We start from the raw sequence: 15,966 nt of genomic DNA, 5'->3' as shown, positions 1-15,966 counted from the left end.
ATCTATGTTCTTTGGCTTATTTATTTTCTTTTCACTTAATCCATTACATGTATTAACATGAAGGCTTGTTAAGACTGGGTCTCACCTCCAGAGTTCTGATACAGGTCTGGGGTGGGGTCCCAGAATTTGCATTTCTAACAAGTTTCCAGGTTCTGCTGCTGCAGGTCCAGGGAACACTTTCTGAGAACTAATGCTCTACAACATCTAAGTATCTGTGAGTGCAAACAAGCATCTTTCCTTTTCATATACTATACGTTAACAATACTACCTAATTCCTTTATATGTTAATATAAAGCTTAAGAACCTAATGAATCATCTTTTATCACCATATTTAAAGTTCTCCAGTTAGGGATGTGTATTTGGATCGGCTCTTCTATAAGGCAGTAAAAGCAAAGGAACTGATTTTCATTGCTTGCTTGCTTATGCAGGAGAGAGTAGAATGTGGTTGTTAGGAGAGTTAGTTCTAGGTTTAGTCCTGGCTCTGCAGGATTTCTGGGAGACCCTTGGAAAGTTATCCTATTGTGCCTCCACTTCTTACTTTTGCAATGAAGACAGAGTCATTGTAAGGCTCAAATGATTTAATATATTGAAAGCCCTTAGAACAATCTCTGATATGTTGTATGTTCTTTAACGTTACCTTTTGTTGTTATCAGGAATATGCTGACTGTTTTCTATATGTTCTGATTATCGCTTTATATCAGTTCCAAGTGGGTGACACCTTTATTATTCTCATTGTGGGGACTAGGGAACAGAAGAATAACTTGATCAAGTTCCCCCAACTAGTAACAATCTCTGATCTTTGTATTTCTAAATGCATTTTTCCAAATGCATCTTTTTCTCCTGTAAGGAAAATAGTACAGGGAAGCTAATTTCAAAAGCATATTTGAATGTGATTGAATCATTAGTTACTTGATCAATATGGTTGGTGAATTTTATAATCTACTATTACTATGTCTACTTTAAAATGCAATAAGGACAAATAATAGTGGCAATAAGAGGTAGAATAGTGTGCTGTTTTGAGATTTTTGGAAGCCAGTTTGGCAATACCCAAGTTTTAAATGTGTATTTTCTTTGGCCCAGAAAGTCTATTCCTAAATGTTTATCCTAAGAAATACTTTTTATGCACATGAAAATGTATGTACAATGGTGTTCAAATTTAACACTGCTTATAATAGTGAAAACTTAGAAACCTAAATAAATGGGGGGGTTATTTAATAAATTATGAGTTACCCATTTCATTAGACATTATATAAGAGTTTAAAAGAATGAAGGGATTAAAAAAAATGAAGGAGAGCAATACATATTAAGCAATACATATTAAAATGGAAGGTCTCCAAGATGTATTAAGTAAAAAAATAGTAACAAGAACAACATGTGTACAATTATCCATTTTGTTTACATCAAAACTACATCTATAGAAACTATGTAGGAAAATGTCTGAAAGTTTACACCCTAAATGTTTTTTTTTTTTTTATACATGGGCAGGCACCGGGAATCTAACCCGGGTCCTCGGGCATGGCAGACAAACATTCTTACCTGCTGAGCCACCATGGCCCGCCCCCTAAATGGTTTTTAAGAGTGGCTTCTAGGAAGTGAAGTGGGCTAGAAAAAGAAGACCAAGAGGAACTTCTACTTTGTATACTTTATATTCGTTATTGCTGGGGTTTCCACAATTAGTAGGTATTTATGTAGTACTTATGAAATTAAAAAAGAAGAAAAAAGCAGTTTGTTCAACAAATATCCTAAAAATCCTTTAACAAGGATAAAATATGCTAAATTATTCAAGAAACATTCAGAAGTCTTAGACCATATATTCCAGTAATTAGTAGTCATTTAAAAAAATTTCCAAAGACATTCTTCTTAGTAAGAATTTTATTATGTGTAATGATCTTGATTCCCAGAACATTTCCTGTGAGTAGTGAAATAGCTGAATTAGCATTTGAGTAGGAAATCACATGATATTAAAACTCAAATACTATTACAGTACCTAGCCAGAAGAGTTTACCTTAGGGCTGTTACTTCATTTCATGCTTGATCTATAATAGATGAAGGTGCCAACAGCAAAAAAATGAACAAACAAACAAAAGCACTGTTACCTTGAGGTAGTTCATAAGAGGGACCTCAGTATTATTGCTGTATTTCCTTACTGAAATGGCTTTATGAATTTGTACTCTCAAGAATGTGTAAAAACATGCTTTCTGAAAGAGGTAGTGAAACAAAATGTCTACTGCTTCTGCCAGGCATGCCCAGGTCCGCCTGCATTGCAGACAAAAGAAATCAGCTACAAGCCAGAGCTTACAGCATCATCCCTGTCCGTTCCCATAGTAACTCCTGCCCTGCTTGCTTTCCTATATAATCTGGAGGCAAACAATATTCAGGGCTCAGACTTTGGACAGATGTCCTCTGAGCCTGCTGGCAAAGAAAGCTTGTCCACTTAAAGGCTCCGGTGCTTTCTTGTGTGGTGTTCAGAGTCTTTCCCTACTTCAGCCTAAATGGAAAAAGCAAAGAAACTATTTTTTTCCCTTCAAATGGACAGTTATATCAACGTTCAGTAGGAGACAGGATTAGATGTGGAGGGAAGAACAGAAATTATTCTCAAGGCTTTTGTCAGTTTCAGTTCTAGGAATGTAGGATGGGTTGAAGTCTGACCAGTTATTAGTTAGTTACTTAAAATGTATGCCTTTTGTAAAAGACTTTGATTCAGTAGGCTGTAAAGAATTTTATAGCCATTTGACTCCAATAATCTCAGTAACAACCCAGAATGATGCAGGTATCTTTTTTTTAAGAAAGCATATCTCAGATAAACACATGGGCCATCATGATGGCATGGGCCATCGTGATGGATCTTAGGTCTAGGAGAAAACTGAGAGGACAGAGACGTGGATGAAATAAAAAAGGGAAGGTTCTTCCTCAACATCAGCTACCTCTGCTGGCAGGAAAACAGCTCTTTTTCCTTTGATCAACTCTCATGATATGAAGATAGTGCACTGAAACCTCAAAAACCTTAGAAAGAGAAGCCATCAAAGGAAAAAAAAGGAAAAAGAGGAAAATAAAAAGAAGAAGAGGGTCTCATTGAGGGCAAATTATGGACTTTTGGGAACATATAGCAATGTAGGACTGGAAGTTGAGATCAAGGAAAATTTCATGTAGCACTTTCTGGTTCAATTATGTATTTTGTAGGTGAAATGGAAATGTGCATATGTAAATCCACTGGTATGATACCTTAATATCAAATCAGATTTTCCTTTGGTCAGTGGTGAAGCTAGAGTGGAGTGATCACAGCAATTTCTATAGCTACAGCCCAGAAAATTTGCAGAATTCTTTATAGAGAGAATAGAGTGAAGCAAGGGGGTTGTAGGATGGTTGGGGTGTGGAGGGATGGGTGAGGAAAATTTCCCTGTAGGAAATACCCACCATACTCAAAGGTAGCTTAATTTCCGCTAATCTGTTCATTCAATGTAATGTCTCAGATTGTGACTAAAATTTATATAATTTTTCTCTGCTTTATGACTGAAGAAGACTTTCAAAATTCAAAAAATTGGATTTTTAAAAGACATACATTTTCCATGTTGTAATTTCAGAGATTGTTTTTTTCTTTTCTTCTCACCAGTTTACTATGATATTTGTCTCACTCCAGTTTTTTTCAGTTGTAAGTACTCAGACACTACTAGATCAGAGCTTAAGTAAAAAGGAGAAATTTCATAAGGAAGTATTTTCAAGATACCAAACACAGGAAGTTTCACTGGGCCTTATAAGGAAGAGGAACCAGGACCTGAAAAGCCGTGGGGCCTGTCTTTCTCCTCCCCTCCCCTCCCCTTCCTCACTCCTCATCTCCCTTCCGCTCCCCTCCCCTTGCCTCTTCTCTTCTGTCATTCTTTTCTCCTAAGGCACACCAGCTTTCTGTGCAACTCCTTGTACACAAATAAAGATGGCAACCTACATGACAGCCTTGGCTTCGGAACGTACATAATCTCATTTCAGGTGAACACATCAGTCCAAGCAGCTGTTTTTGAATACTGTTTCCAAATTCCTCAGAAGAGACACCTGGACTGTCTCAGCTTGAGTCGGTTGTCCGCTCATGGTCCAATCAAAGGGAGTTGAGGGGTGGCGGTGGCAGGGTTAGAAACTATAACTTAGGCGTTAGAGGCTGGCACACCCTGGGTGAGAAGGATAGTTCTCAGAGAAAGGATGCAAAACCTTTAGTGTAAGTTAGGACTCAGGAATTAATGCTCTGTAAACTAATAATTATAACAGGGGAATATCTGTTTTTAAGAGTGAATCTTGATATGAATCCTTTTACAAAAAATTTTTTTTTGGTTGAACTGGTAACTACGCCTTTAACTATTTGAAGTTAAAATTTTTACGTAGAGCATAGTTATAATTGACCTTTTGTACATTTCTTATTTCTCCATCTTGTTCAAAAGAGTGTCATGGAATTACTGATTATATATGTAGAATGGAATGATATGTTAATGTTTTTGTTTGTTTGTTGTTAATTTTTTAATTAATTAATAAATAAAGTATATATATAAAAAAAAGAATGTCATGGAAAACTTCATCAAACTTCTTGGAGCTCTCTTTTATCATGAAGGGAAACTTTTTGAAATTTTTGTCCTGAGGAGCAAATACCTAGCTATGCCATTACCAGGGATCACAGAAAGAGCTCAAAAGTTCTCCAATATACAAAATGAAAAAACCTCAACAATCCAGGGTAGTATCGACTTAAATCATATCTTAGCAAGGAGAGAGGCTTTCACAAGCTGAGTGACACTAAGCAAATCACTTACTCTGTTGTGGGTACAGAAAGGTTTCTCAGTTTTTGTATGTCTATGAATAATAGATTGTCAACTCCATTTTCCATACCCAAATCACTAATATAAAAAAGAACTCCTGAGGGCTTGTAATTCTGTATAGCTTAATGTAATACCCAGGTACATCCCAGAGTATGTTGGGCAGATCATTAAAGAGTATTGGTAATGTCCCTTTAGGGACTGGAGAAAAAATATGAAACTATTAAACTTTACCACTGGGGAACCCCCTGATACAATCTTCAACATTAGGGACTCTCAAGTCAATAGACCAAACCTTTGATCCTGAGGCTTGTTCTTATGAACTTATTTCTGTAGTGGAGAAGCTAAGCCTACCTATAGTTAGGCCTAAGAGTTACTTCCTGAAAGCCTCTTTTGTTGCTCAGATGGGGCCTCTCTCTTTAAGCCAAACTCTGAAAGAAAAATCATTACCCTCCCAACCTATATGGGACATGACGTCCAGGGGTGTCAACATGGGACATGACTCTCTGGTATAAGCCTGATCCTGGCACCATGGGACTGACAACACCTTCCTGACCAAAAAGGAGAAAAGAAATATAACAAAAGAAGCCTAAGAGAGATCAAATAGAATCGAGAGACTATTCTGGATAGTCTCTTACGTGAGTTTCAGCTAGATATTGCTAATTACCACGGTTTGCTAAACCCCAACCACAACCATTCCTGTTAACTCTAAAGAACACCCAGGGCTCTGAGATTCTACAGTTTCATGAACTAAGATTATTTTCCAGAAACCAACAACTTCCAGATGATTCCTAGGCCAGATAAGTCCTGAAATCGAGAGGGGCTAGCCTCTTCAAGAACATCAACTAGTTTCACCTTCTATCCCATATTATCAACAGTCCTTTCCAACATGAAAACGTTAGACTGGGCATAGCCCAAATACCCCTAAAGATTGGGGTAAGGATCTTGGAGCTCTTTTTTATCATAAAGGGAAACTTTTCAAAATTTTTGTCCTGAGGAGCAAATACCCAGCTCCAATACCTAGAGTATTGGACTAGGAGGAATTATAACAGAGAACACAGGATTTGACAAATGAGTATGACTGCTTAATTGTTATATTGATATTTCTTTTAGTTTCCAGTGTCCTGGAGCAGCTAGAAGGAAAAAACTGAAATTGTGTAACTGTAACCCATACTAAACTCTGAAATCTGTTCTATAATTGCTTGTTACAATGTACTTTGAAATTTATTGCTTTATTGTATATATGTTATGTTTCAAAATAAAAGATGTTGGAAAAAAAATTCCCCTACAAGAACCTTTCAGTATTCACTAGTTCCATATGGCTTTTCCTTGCAAACAGGCAGAAGACAGTAACAGACACCATGCCTGGTTGAATAAACACAATGGCAAAATATAGAAACATTACTTACTCTAGTATTTTTGCCTGTAAGACAGTAAGTAGCCAGAGGAATGCAATTTCCCTATAAATCCCTCCCTTTTATGAGAAAACATGGGTTCTCTTTCATTATTTACTTTGAGGGAATCAGCGTGAATTCGAGTCATTTCCTTTCCTGCTATCATTTGCTGAAAGACCTTTTGCAATGGGTCTTGCATAAGTAGAAATGCAGGAGTTGCTTCGGAGAGGTTTATTTAAAGAAACCATTAAATACAAGATAGACCCGAATGGCAACGTTATTTACGTATGAGGACTTGGGGGGGGGGCATGTCTAATAAATGCATCATTCATTCGGGTTTACAGAAAAATTGCTAATAATAAGTGAATATGGCCCTCGGGGTCTCCTACTAGGCTCCTTCTTTGGCCACACCTCTTACCACTAGCCCCGCCTTTACTTTCCTCCAGCCACAGTGACCTCTTTCCCGGTCCTTGAACTTGCCAAGCACATTCCCTTCTCAAGGTTTTTACCCTTACTGGTCCCTCTGCCTGAAATTCTTCCCAAATAGTCACAGGGCTGACCCTTTCTCATTCTTTAGGTCTCTGCTGAAATGACCTACTCTAGGAGGTTTTCTCGATAACCCTAGGTGACATAGCACAGCCCCTCTTCTCTTTCTATTCATTTACTCTGTATAATTTTTCTTAGTGCGTCATACACACCACATATGCATTTAAAAGAAATATAAGTTCTAGAAAGGCAAGGAGAATGTGGGTGGTGTTCATCTCGTATCCGTGAAGTCCTACAGCCAGGCACCTAGGAGGTGCCCTGTTAATATTTGTTCAGTGAATGAATGAGGCTCATTGGGAGGGTGGAAGTCGTTTCTCTTCATTCGCCAACCCTCACTCTTTTCCAACAGAGGACGCTGAGTCAGGTGCTCGCGATGCACTGGCACAAAGCGGTGTGTGTGAGTGTGTCACCGCAGGCTAAAGCGCCACTTTCCCTTGGCTGAACGACCTGGGCTGGGGAAGGACGGGGTTGGAAGCACCCAGAACGTGGAAGGGAAAGCAGAAAGAGGACACCAGGGCGCGGGAAGGGAAAGTCTCCGTGCGGAGGCAGCCCGGCCTCCTCCCGAGCCAGGCTGTGCGCAGCGGTAGCCTTCTCGCCTCTCGCCTGGGCTGACTCATTTCCACCGCGGACAGCAGGCACACACACGCCCCTCTGGAAAGGGTCTGGCCCAGCGCCAGCACCGAGCCCATGCGGGGCCCCAGTGCCCAGCTAGCCGGGGCCAGCTCAACTTCCTCCTTGGCTCATGCCCAGGTGCCGGCCAGGGGAATCTCCGCGCGTGTCCGCCGCCCCTCGCAGCCCTGCCCTGCCAGTTCCGCGGCGCGCACCCGGGGCAGGGTGGTGAACAGCGCACGCGCAATTCGAGGGGCGCGCGCCCCGGCTCCCGCCTCCGCCTCCGCCCCAGCGGCGCTCGGAGGCGGCCTCAGCACTCAGTGGATGGGCTTCCCGGCAGGAGGCCACCGGGGCGGCTGAGTCGGACGCAAACTGGGCGTCAGAGCCACTGTCGCCTGAGGCACTGCGAAGATGGTGTGGCCCGGGTGTGGGTGGAGACAACGGCTGTGACGGGCTTCCCGGCTGCCCGGAGTGGGAGTGGTGTGGGCTGCAGGAAGGAGAGAGGAAGAGGAGCAGAGAGGAACAGCAGGAGCCGCCGTTAACAGCCTCGCTCGGTGCTGACAGGCCCGGCCGGCGCCCGGCTAGCTCGGGAGTCTGCGCCGCCGGCCCCTCGCCCCCTCAGGTCCCTGGGCCCCGCCGCGTCCGGGCGTAGAGGAGCGAGGGCGCTGCAGGCCGCCGCCGAGCGGGGAAAGACCCCCTCCTCGCCGCCTCCCGGGATGTGAGTGGGAGCCGCACTGGGGGGCCTCAGAGGGCCCGCCGGAGGCGCGGGATAGGAGCAGCCCCTGCCGGCTTGGGAGCGCACCCGTGTCTGACCAGTGCAGCCGGTGGGTGTTGTTACTGCCTGGCCTCTGGATGGGGACCGCAGTTGTCTCTCCACCCCTCCCACCTTCTTTAGATCCCCGCCTTCCTCCCTGCTTGTGTCCGCTAACTTCACAGCCGGATGAAATTATCCTCTCTGAGGACCTAGAAACCTAGAAAGGAGCATTTTGCTATTATTTGCATCCTTGAATGCTTGGTATTTTTTACCCTAACTTACCTCTCTTTTTAGTTTTCTAAAGACCTCTAAGCCTGGAAACGAGTATCTATTACCCCTGGTTTTCTACGGTAGTAACTTGCCTTTTTTTTTTTTTTATTAGGTTTCAGAAATAGGCAGCAGGATCAAGATGTGAACTGTTTCTCTTCTGCAGGAAAAAAAAAGAGGCCCTCCTCCCCCTCCCAAGACGGGTGCGTACGCGATCCTGGCTGCTGTGTTTTTATCGTTGCTGGAAGGGCTGGTGTCGTGAGCTGAGCGTGTGCTTACGAAGGTTGGAAGCGTGTGTAGACAGCCAAGGCTCACTGTTGCTTACCTCTCTGAAAATGGAAGTGCTAATTGATGGTTTGGGAGGAAAATTTAGGGGTCTTCGTTAGTGTTCATGGATCCTCTGAGAAATATTCATTGTTTCTTGCTCTGCAGGTTTTACAGGTAACATGGGTTTGGAGAGAAAAAATATTCTCAGGTAGCCAGGGGTTCTTTATCTTTCACAGAGGATTATTTTCAAGTGATAAAATATACCTATTAAGAGAACAGGTTGACTCTTCTTGCTGCTGTGTTCTGAAAATACAGCTTTGCAAAGATATGAGATTGTCAAATGGAATGTTTTACCTGCTTAAGCTTGCTCTGTCGGTTGAATTCTCCCCACTTGTTTTCTAGTGGCTATTAATCTGTCAAGAGAAACTCCTTTTCTCTGAATGAAAGGATGGAAGTGGGAATAAGGAAATGACTCTTACTTTTGGTTTCCTAATGGGTTTATACAAGTGAATTGTTGGGCTACTGCAATTTTCTGTTATAACGCCCAGCAGATATGAAAATGGATAATCAATCTCAGGCTCCCCCTGAGATAAGTGTGAGAACTTATCTCACATGTGTCTAGCACTTTTATAAATAGTATATATATTTTCCTTTGTAGGAAAGCTGCAATACTTGCTGGCTAGATAAATACATAATACCTATTTTGCTCTACTGGCTGTCCTCTGTTTGGAGTTTATAACATGTTTTAAGGACTGATAAAAGAACCGTTTGTTTATGTTTATAGTTCTTTTCCTAGTGATTTGGGGCAGGTGTCTCAAGAATGGGGAAGGAACATGATATTTTTTATTTCAACTGACTATTGCTGAAAGGGGGGATGCTTTAAAATTGAATAGTAAATAGCATTAGCTTTAAAGTCAGATCTGGGGTTTGAACCCCTCCTGCCACCTAACTAGTTGTGCTGTTTTATATCTCTTTAAGCCTCAGTTTTCTTGTAAAATTGTTGTGAGGATTAAATAAGCTTGTGTATGCAAAATAGCTCATTGCTTGACTCCTTTATTTAAAAGAGTTGACTGCTATCATGGCTGGGCAGACAAAGGAAAGTCAGAAGGACAGAATGACTCTGCATAAGGTGATCTGCCTGTCACCAGTGTTTGTTCTTTTTAGTATAAGGAGTGAAAGGACTTTTAGACCCTGAGCTGGTTAAGGGGTCCTGTGGAAGAATTTGACCCTTATTATCCCTCTCCATTAACCCCTCCATCCCCCTACCAACTATTGTGCTGCCCTCTTGTGGTTTACTTTTCTAAGAACTTTGGTTTCCTCCTTTGCATTATTTTTTTTCTTTTAGGCCCCTTCCTCAGCTCCCAGCTTCCCATACTATATATCCTGAGGTGCAGCAGAGCACCAGTGAACTCACACTGTAACTATTAGCTTGAACACTTGAACTGTTAGTTCACAGTTTCAGTATTAGATCACAGCATTCCATTTGACAATGTCATATCTTTGTAAAGCTGTATTTTCAGATTTTGCTTTGATAAAAAGCAAGTTCTATATGAAAATCAGTGTGGAACAGGAAATGAGGGTGTATTAATATCCAGTCTGATTTCAAGGGTAGAGATGTTGTAGAGGGTCCAATAGGCACTTAAGTGTTAGCTGTTGTTAAAATAATTGTTTATCACTACCACTACTACTATACTTCCTGTTAAATCTACACCTCTTTCGTGAAACTGTTTCTCACTAAATGTTACTTTATTACTCTCTCTAAATTTCTCTTTTAGTCTTCGAACACCTCCACATAGTTTAATTCTATGCAGTGCTTTGGTTGGTTGATGGTTATTACCCTAGTTTTAACTTTATCTTTTTAAGATGATAGTGTATACACTTTGAGGAACCATACCTTAGATTTAGAAAGTGTACACACAAACCTGAGAACATGGGCAACATTCAGTAAATACATGCTGATTGATTGTGCGTTAAGAAGGACCTTTACTCAATCACCAAACAAATATTACTACTTACAGTGTACAAGGTACTTTGCTATGTCCAAAAGAGATACAGAGAAATATAAAATTGGTTCCTTTCCCTAAGAATTTACAGTGTAATTGGGAAGATAAGACAAATAATAAAAGTTATAGGTATTTGAGACCACTTAGAGTTGAGATGATCAGAGAAGGCTCCACAGAGGAGGTGGAATCAATAGTAGGCAGGATTTGATTTTGTAAAAGAGAAGGACGTTTGTATAGGAGGTAATCAAAGCCATAATATGCATGACATGTCCAAGGAACAGTGTGTAGTACAACTTGACAGAAGTGACGGTTTATATGGGAGAGTAGTAAGAAACCCAGTTGAAAATGTAGATTGGAATTAGATTTTAGATGGCTTTGAGAGCTAGGTTGAGAATAGGTAACAGAGAAGCGTTAAAAGTTTTAAATTGGGAAATGTCTTGCTAAATGAAGTATTTTAGGAAAAACAAACCAGTACTAGTGCTAGACAAAGTATGAATTGGAAAGGGAAGTGATAGAGCTATGAAAATAATCTAGGCCTGAAGTAATAAGGACTTGGACTTGGGGATGTCACACAGGGCAGAGAAAGAATTAGAATTTGATTGGTGACAGTATTGACAGAAATAGGAATGGTAGTAGTGAGTAACTGATTTGAAGGGATATGACTGAGCCTATTTTTTGCTATGTTTAATTTGAGGTGACAGTGGGATAGGTAGGTGAAAATATATAGCTAGACAGTGGGCATGTGCCCACTATGACCAGAGCTTGGTAGAGAGAGAGAAGTTAAGGCTGGAACTGTGGTACACAGAAAAAAGAGTAGTGGTCCTAAGATTGACCCTTGAGAATGACATCTAACTAGGGAGTGGGTGGAAAAAGAAATTGACAACAAAGGTAGTAGAGCAGTTAGTGAAAGAGGCAAGTGGGTAGGTAGATTAAAAAGGTGGGAGTAACCAACATTGTTGATCACTGTTCATCAATGCCAAGAATTGAGAAGATTCAGGACTGAGAAAAGTTTTTAAAAATATGTACTAGGGTTTTTCCTAATATGAGATAGAAAAAAGTAGAAGAAAGTTTAGGCAAGTGATCTCTTGGTGCTGTTGTACTGGTAAAATCTGAATAAACTATAAAGAGTTAGTTTTGAAAGGAAGGAGAAATTCTTGGTAGATAAATTACAAAGTGGAGGGTAGAGTGATTGAGAATGTTTAGGTTAGGATGCTTGGAAAGGACATTATTACCTATTATTCTTCTTGTTAACAGACTTTAATTTTAGAGCAGTTTTAAGTTTACAGAAAAATTGCTCAAAAGGTACAAAGCATTTCTGTATATCTTTGCCCCCCTGCAACTTTCCCTATTATTAGCGTCTTATATTAATGTGGTATATTTGTTACAATTGATGAACCAATATTGATACATTATTATTAACTGAAGACCATAGTTTGCATAGCATTCACTCTTTGTGTTGTACATGTCTATGGGTTTTGTCAAATGCGTGATGTCATTTATCCACCACTATAGAATCATACAAAATAGTTTCATTGCCCGGAAATTTCCCTGTGCTCCACCTATTCATCCCTACACCTCCTGCTTTCTGTAGTTTTGTCTTTTCCATGATATTATATAATGGGAATCATACAGTATGTTAACGTTTCAGACTGGTTTCTTTCACTTAGCAATATACATTTAAGGTTCTTCATGTCTTTTGTAGCTTGAAAGCTCATTTCTTATTATCATATTCCATGTAATGGAGTATTTTTATCACTGAATAATACTCCATTATATGGGTGTAGCACAGTTTGTTTATCCGTTCACCTGTGGAAGGGCATCTTGGTTGCTTCCAATTATAAGTAATTATAAATAAAACTGCTGTAAACATTTGTATGAAATCTTCTTCTCATTTGGGTAAATATGTAGGCGCACAATTGCTGGATGGTCTGGTAAGCCTTTGTTTACTTTTATAGAAAACTGCCAGATTGTCTTCCAAAATGACTACCATTTTACATCCCACCTACAATGAATGATGTTTGTTTTTGTTGCTCCCCATCCTGCCAGCATTTGCTATTGTCAGTGGTTCAGATTTTAGGCATTCTAGTGGCAGGATCTGGTTGTTTTAATTTGCAATTCTGTAATGACATATGATAATTAATATTTCATGTGCTTATTTACCATCTGTATGTCTTCTTTGGTGAGATGTCTGTTCCTTTTTGTCCATTTTTTATTTGGTTATTGGTTTCTTATTGTTGAATTTTAAGAGTTCTTTTTATATTTTGAATATAAGTCCTTTACCAGATATGTGTTTCACAAATATTTTTCTCCTGTCTCTGACTGTCTTCTTAGGCTCTTAACAGTGTTTTTACAGAACAGACATTTTAAATTTTAATGAAGTTCAACTTACCAATTTTTTCTTTCGTGATTTTTGTTTTTGGGGTTGTATCTAAAAAGTCTTCAACAAACTTGGAATTTTCTCCTATGTTTTCCTCTAGAAATTGTACAGTTCTGAAGTTTACATTTAGTTCTATGATCAGTTTTAAGTTAATTTTGTGAAAGGTGTTAGGTCTTTTCTGTCTAGATTCATTTTTTGCTTGTGGATGTCCAGTTGTTCCAGCACCATTTGCTGAAAAGACTACCCTTTCTCCATTAAAATACCCCTGGTCCTTTGTCAGAGCTCGTTTGATTATTTGTAAGTGTTTATTTCTGGACTCTCCATTCTGTTCCATTGATCAGTTTGTCTCTTCTTTTGCTATTGCCACACTGTCGTCATCATTGTAACTCTATATAATACATTATCTGTTTTTGAAAACTGTGCAGTGTAGCTACAGGGGTGAGTAAGTTGGAATAGTTCATAGACTATTTATTTGTCTTGCTTGCATGCTTATTTTGATCTTCCCAAGGGCGTTTTTCTGCCTGACTTTTTGGTATCAGTCATTAGAAATAGGGTATTTATTTTAGTCTGTAAATTCTGATTATGAAACATAATCAGATACAACCTGAATCAATATTTAGATAAAAATATTATCTCTTAGGTGTAATATGTAAAAAGACACTGTGATGTGAAGAAGGGCCTTGTTCTGGATATCAAGGATCTGGAACTGACTACTGTCAATATGCTTATGATTTGGGGCAAGCCATGTAATTGTCAGGCCTTCTTTTTTCTTCATTTGGAAAATGAGCAAGTGGACTAAATCTTTTTTAAAAGTTTTGTTTAGGAATATGGAATCACATGGTGAAACCTATATGAAGTTTAAAAAGTAAATGGCTAACAGTGTTTATAACAAAAACGAAAGCTCTTTGCTGCATCCCTCTCTGATTCTTGTTCTCCTGCCAGCCACTTTGAATTTCATAAGTGTCTTCTGTGCTTTCTTTCTTTCTTTTTAAATGACATAACCCACCATCAGATTGACCTTCTCAGTTTGATGGTCAATTATTACTCTGCCTTTTTATCCCCTTGATGAATAAACTGTCCAGTGCCCTATCTAAGGCCTCTCCATCCATTTGTGTAGAGGAATCTTTTCTCCTCCTTCTTATTCAAGGACTTTGCTATTCTATTTCTCCCCTCTTTTTCTTGCAGTCTCAGTTTTTCCTTCAATTGAATCATTTCTGTAAGTATGTATTGTGGTTGCTATTGTTGTTTAGCAAAACCACCCCAAATTTTAGTGCTGTCAAACAACTCTTTTATTAGGCTCCCAGGTATTTTGGGTCAGAAATTCAGATGCAACAAATGAGGTATGGCTTATTTTTGCTCCACAGTGTCTGGGACTTCAGTTGGGAAGATTTGCCGGCCAAAAGTGACTTGACAGCTGGGGCTTGGAATCATTTGGAGATGTTTTCACTTGCATTACTGGTAGTTGATGCTGATGGTTGACTGGGGTCTCAGTTGAGGCTGTTATCTGGGGCATTTGGCCTGGGCTTCCTGACGGCTTGGGGCCTCAGGGTAGTCAGATTTCTTACATGGTGATTTATGATATAGACTTGGAAGTCACACAATGAAACATCTGTTACATTCCCTTGGTTACAAATGTGTTAGAAACCTGTCCCGCTTCAAGGAGAGGGAAATTAGGCTTTGCTTCTTGATGGGAGAGTAGAAAGGTCACTCTCTGCAAGAACATACCAGTTAGGAGATATTGTTACAGCCATCTCTTTTGGCTATGCTTTGCATTCCTCTCACATCCAGAATACATCCAATATGCTCCCTCCCTCCCTCAGTACCCCTAATTCATATCTCATCAGTATCTCATCATCTAAATGAGGTTCAGTTCAAAATGATGGTTCCTTTTGAACTGAAGACTTGTGAAGGGGCAAGTTATATGCTCCCCAAACATACTTAACATACAAGATTGGAAAGGTACAGGTTAACTGTAGTAGACACTCCTGTACAAAAAGAGGGACAACTGGAGGCATACAGCAATCTATAGCAGTTCATCTAGTTGTGTGCTTGGTGTCGGTTGATTGATTAGACTCAGTCCTGCTACCTCGAAATTGTTTAAGTGAATTTTGGCTCCTTTTGATCTTTGATTTCACCTTCTGAGTCCTTTTTTTTTTCCCACGTGAAGTGGTCTGTATATGTAACTGATATGTGGTTACATATGTGGTAATATGTGTATGTGGTCTGTATATGTATATGTAAGCTATATGTAGCTTGCTTCCTAACTGTAGTTGTCCATGGGTCAAAAGGCCTCCTTTCATTTTATATAGTTATTGTTCCTATCATTCCAAGCTAGTACAGTGCTTTTAAAAACTTTGTGGACTTCCTGTGTATCAGTTCATAATATACTCCATCAGACAAAAGTCATACCAACAAATCTGCGAGAAAGTTTTGCCTACTCTGAGCTCCCTGTGCTGTGGAACACAACCATAAGATCCTTAGAAGATCTTTAGTGTGAGGGACTGTCTTAGATCTTACAGAGGCCTTAACAAAGGTTCTTATAGCCTCGCTCTAGTTTTACTTTTTCTCCTGAGGCTCTTTCTTATTTTGAGAACACGGTGCTTGATGAAAAGACAGTTCTGAGTCCTTTTCATTTCCTTGAAAAGTGAATAACTAATTCTTTTGTTCATCTCTCTGCTCTCTCATTATACTAAAGGCATCTAGAAAAAGCCAGGCTGCTCCTTCAACATTCTGCCTTGAAGCTTCCTTAATTCATTAGGTATTTGTTTTGCCATGTTACCATAGTCCGAACTTTCCACTACTACATAACGAGGGTCTTCTTTTCTTCAGCTTCCAATAGCATTTTCTTCACTTCCCATTAAGTCTTTACTGGGGACTGAAATAATCATGCCTGATCCCTTTTAGGCTTTAGCTAAGTCTCCTCAAGGCCTTTTACATTTGTGACCCTGAACTCCAGGTG

General features: G+C 39.9%; 1 protein-coding gene across 4 annotated transcripts in view; it reads left to right on the top strand.

The window, feature by feature from the left end:
• Positions 1–7,612: 7,612 nt before the first annotated feature.
• JAK2 (Janus kinase 2) overlaps positions 7,613–15,966 on the top strand; it is a 221,479-nt gene continuing 213,125 nt past the window's right edge. For 3 of the 4 annotated variants that reach the window (XM_077148267.1, XM_077148265.1, XM_077148268.1), the window contains exons 1-2: positions 7,613–8,163; positions 8,476–8,563. The gene's annotated coding sequence lies outside the window, so the exon portion shown is untranslated. Of the gene's footprint in view, positions 8,164–8,185; positions 8,355–8,475; positions 8,564–15,966 lie in introns of those variants that run through there. The other variant, XM_077148266.1, reaches the window with a different exon arrangement.

Source organism: Tamandua tetradactyla, chromosome 2, assembly GCF_023851605.1.
Source record: "Tamandua tetradactyla isolate mTamTet1 chromosome 2, mTamTet1.pri, whole genome shotgun sequence".
Taxonomy (NCBI): domain Eukaryota; kingdom Metazoa; phylum Chordata; class Mammalia; order Pilosa; family Myrmecophagidae; genus Tamandua; species Tamandua tetradactyla.
Note: the sequence above shows the minus strand (reverse complement) of the source record. Positions and strands in the feature narration are given on the sequence as shown.